Source organism: Hibiscus syriacus, unplaced genomic scaffold, assembly GCF_006381635.1.
Source record: "Hibiscus syriacus cultivar Baekdansim isolate YM2019G1 unplaced genomic scaffold, ASM638163v2 tig00111238_pilon, whole genome shotgun sequence".
NCBI classification, from domain to species: Eukaryota; Viridiplantae; Streptophyta; class Magnoliopsida; order Malvales; family Malvaceae; genus Hibiscus; species Hibiscus syriacus.
In genome coordinates this window covers 2,317,221-2,321,674 of record NW_024063030.1, presented here as the reverse complement: position 1 = coordinate 2,321,674, position 4,454 = coordinate 2,317,221, and the positions used below count along the sequence as shown (strand labels likewise).

General features: G+C 35.5%; 1 pseudogene; it reads right to left on the bottom strand.

Annotated features, from left to right (window-relative positions):
• Positions 1-1,999: 1,999 nt before the first annotated feature.
• On the bottom strand, positions 2,000-4,454 carry LOC120157253 (annotated as a pseudogene).

Genomic DNA, 4,454 nt, shown 5'->3' with positions numbered 1-4,454 from the left:
GAAAAGAGCTAGATTGAGAGGAGATTGAATTGAATGAAATGGACGACGGTAATCATTGCTTATATCAAGTTTCTTGTTGTTTCAAATATCTTTTTTCAGGTGGTTGTTCATTTTGGTCTCACACCACATTTGTTCCAACCAACATACAGTTTTTCAAACCATACACTTAGATTTTTCTTTCTTTCTCATTTTAGGTTTTTGTTTTGTTTGTGCTGATATTATCGCTGGACTTTGAATCTTATTTTATCATAATTGTTGTCTTTTCTTTTCATCCTTTTTTTTGTATTATTTTATTTAATATTTTATTTTTATATTTTATTTTTTCAATGTTAAATTTGATGTTACCTATCCAATTAGTGTTTATTTGGTTATTTTGTTCATCTATCCTTAATTAGTATTCACGATCAATTCTCTCATATTGATAAATGCTCACAATCTCAAATAGGCCACACTTGAATTGTGAAAATGTTATTATGGTTGTATTCATTTTATATCAATGTCGATGATGTTTATTTTTCATTACATACAATAGTGTTGATATATTAATTATTAAACTTTGTTATAGGTTAGAGGAGAGTGAAAGAATAAATAATGAGAAATATAAAGGTTTTATTAATATTTTATGATTTGTAAAAGTGTACTCAAAATTATAATTAAAAAATATTTTTATAATTTTAAAAATAAACAAATAATTTTTATATTTTTTAAAAAAATATTTTTAAAAAAATATTTACATAGAAATATTTTAGAAATATCAAAATAAAATTATAATTATAATTAAAGAGTTAAATAAGATATTATCCATTAATTTAGTATGTCTGGTCATATTCTAAACAATCATACCCATTAACGTAATATAATATTATTTTTATAATAAAAATTAATAATTATTTTATAATTTTTAAAAATTTAATATGAAAATAAATTATTCTAAAATAGTGTAGCGATGGGCTGTGAAACTGAACCTTTTAATATTAATCCCTAGGTACTGCAGAGTAAAAATCCAAATTTGGGCTGGACTATTCTCAATGAGCTGAAGGAACAAATACTTTCCCAAATAGTATTAAAAGCTCATTTGGATGAGCCTTTCTTCAGTGGAAGTCTCCAAATCTCCTCTTCAAATCCCTCATCGTTCTACCCCAATCTTATTTAAAGATTATCCGTCAGTTTAGTTCAGGGTCAGTTAATTTTTAATTTCGACTTGAACTTAAAACCATAAATTGATGCTCAAAATAAAAAAATCGTAAACTTAACTCGATAGAAACTTAAACTCAAATTTGAACCTTAAATAGATGAAAATTTTATATTGCATTTTTCTTAAAAGAATCAACAATATTGTTAATAATTTAATTTTTAAAAATAAATTTTTAATATATATATATATATTTTAAGTTTCCCTCTAGCTTTTTGAGTTGAGTATCAAATAGATTGTTTCGGTTCGTTAAGAATTCGAGTCAAGCTCGATTCGAGTCCATTGAAATCGAGTATTTATCGAACTTTGATCGAATCGATCTCGAGTCTGGCAATCTATCTCGTCTTATTTACTGCCCTAATTGTAATCATTCTTTATATAGCAAATGACATCGTTACTGGTTCGAATTACTTGTTGCTTTATATGAATTTGGCAACGGGTTCTTCATACAACGTTTTCCCCCGCTCTTGGTGCATGTTCAGTTAACAGTGAATAGAGTGAGATACGCGGTATGATTTTTTTGGTTAGTAAAACAACATTGGAATGAATATTAAAGTATGATTATGGATTACACATTAAAAAATTCCAGTCACCTTGACAGATACTGAAACAAAAATTGTTGTTGCACATCCAAGGACAATAAGAACCGAAGTGCCTGCAAATCCTTGGAATGCAATCGAGTGTGTGGTTTGCTCAATCACGCAAATTGCCGCTTCAGTTGTTCACAAACATCGTCAGGGTCCAACTGTATGGAAGTGTAGTAATAATTGCAAAAGGCGATGATGAGCAAAGAAGACGAATTGGGGCTTAATCAATCCATTGTTGTTTTTGTACAATCACCACAGAATTGTTGCCACCAAAATCAGCAGATGAAAGTAGGTCCCGGATAATTCCAATCTCTTGAAATTCTGTCCATTCATGGAGACCAATGGTCTGGGGATCTCCACGTTTGTATCGTCTCCCAACAATGAAAGCTGGAATTGTCCACAATGGATAAAAGAAATTTTAAAGTTTCAGGTCCATTACTTACCTGCTTCTCAATGTGTGTTATGTTTGAACAATTCTCTTTAACATTTCTCGGCATTATCTCATCCTGCATATTCTCGGTATCATCGGCTAAATCATATTTCCAGATGTGAGATGAACTATAGTTAGTTGGAAAATTTTGTTTTCGGACATGCGTAGACCTAAAGCAAGAGCCTCCTGATCATCTTTACCCCCCCAAAATTCACAGCAATGTTATATGATGAAGAGCTGTCTAACGACGATTGTGAGTTGGAGTGGTTTAAATGACGCCGACCTTCGACAAGGATCCCTTTCGAGCAAGGAGCCCTTTCAAGCATATTGTAGTTCAGGCTCCTTATGTTTCGATCTTCCTATTCGATGCTACCATCAAAGTGCCATCGGCGGTGAAATGGAAGCATTATAAAAGATGTGTGGTGGTCCAGGGCAAGGTTACATGTATCCTCGTACATCATATTCTTTGGCGACACAGCAGTGAACGCTTTCACTGATACGGCACCCCAGTAATCCCGCTCGAACCGTTTAAACAAGAGTACAACATTCTCTGAGTAGGAGTTGCTGCAAAGGGTGTTCTGATTCATGTCATGAGAAATGAAAAGTGGAGTGGCTCGCCCACTGAGCTTTATAAGGTGAAGCACATGAAGAGCAATGGGACTTTCTGTGGTCGAGGTACTAAGGATGTCAAAGATGGAATTAACATTAGCCGGAACTCGAATACAATTAATCATTCGAAGCTCCTCGTGGTGCTTGCAATGCATGATGCTCCTTTTCTGGTAACTTGCATACTTTCTCGATGGATCGTAGAGGGCTTTCACAAGCATCGGCACAAAGCTTGCTAGCACAATGATGATGAGAGTCATGTAAGCGAAGATAGGCGCTGTTATAACCTGCGATTTTTCGACAATAAGTATGCATATTGCATGGATGTGAAATTTACGCAATGAGTTGAAAAAACATACCCTGCGATCATACATGTTGCTAAAGATTGCCATCTCAACGATACCTTTGCTTATCATTATAAAAGCAAACGCCAAAGAATCCCTTGTGGGGATTTTAAGAAGAAGGAAAGAAGGAGATTCCAAATTTGACAATTAAGCCACAATAGCGGTAAGGGCTTGGTGTTTGGCAAAGAGACTGTGGGTATTGAGGTAAGTAAAATCAATCCTCATGCCGCATGTTGAAGCAAACAAAGGCATAAGAAACTTTGAAACAACAGGGTCCAGTTTCTCAACCAGAGCAGATCCCAAAGGGGGTCCATCTTGATAGCCAATCCCGCCAGAAATGGACCAAAGGGAGTCAATATTCTAAAAACAGTGGTACCTTATGTGAAACCATGAACGCCAAAATTGCAGCATAAAGGCAAACACCATTTATCTTCCCACCCCCAACCGTTTTTCTTACCATCCATTTCATTAGAGGTCGAAAACAAAACACCAGTACAACAAGAAAGATTGTAGCACTTCTGAAATGTTCAAAAGTCCTGCTCCAACCTTTCTTTTGTCCTGCAATCACCCCTTGGCAAATAGTCGATAGAAACAGTGACAACATGTTACCTATGAGGGCCGATGATAGGCTAAGCCTACCGAGTTCCAAATTCAGGAGCTTCAGCCCACTGAGGGCTATATTACCGGAAACGAAGTCGTCGAATATGCTACGGCAAGAACGTAAACATCGCTTGGTCTGTAACGTTGTTTATCTTCTGGAGCGGATTGAGCCATAAACAAGCAAATTATGGAAGGCACCAACACTGTAAGGTTACCAATACACAGCGCCTTATTTCCGGATCTGAATGTCATGCTAAAATCCATCTTCAACCCAGTTAGAAATAAAAAGAACCGATAGCCAAAATTCGCCACCGTACCCAAAATTGAAACATTCTCCTCAGGCATCGTAATAAGCGTATCTTCATGTTTGAAAACCATAGGACCCAATGTTATCCCTGCTTGCATTTACACCCAAAAAAACGTTAGGAATGAATATTAAAATGAAAAAAAAAAGTAGGACAGAGTATGCAGGCACATACAAGAATTTGGGATATGAATATAGGCATTCGGAGGCGATTGAGCACAAAATGAATGGCTTGAGTGAGAACGAAAGTGACTGTCATCTGGAGTTCAAGCCTTGGCGCAAAATAGTCCATGATGTTTCCAGGTTTCACATTAAAGAGCAATGTCATCAAGCCAGGTGCGTTGGCTTTGGGAGGATAACTAAGACAAATTTCTTCCTCCACTGTTTCCAT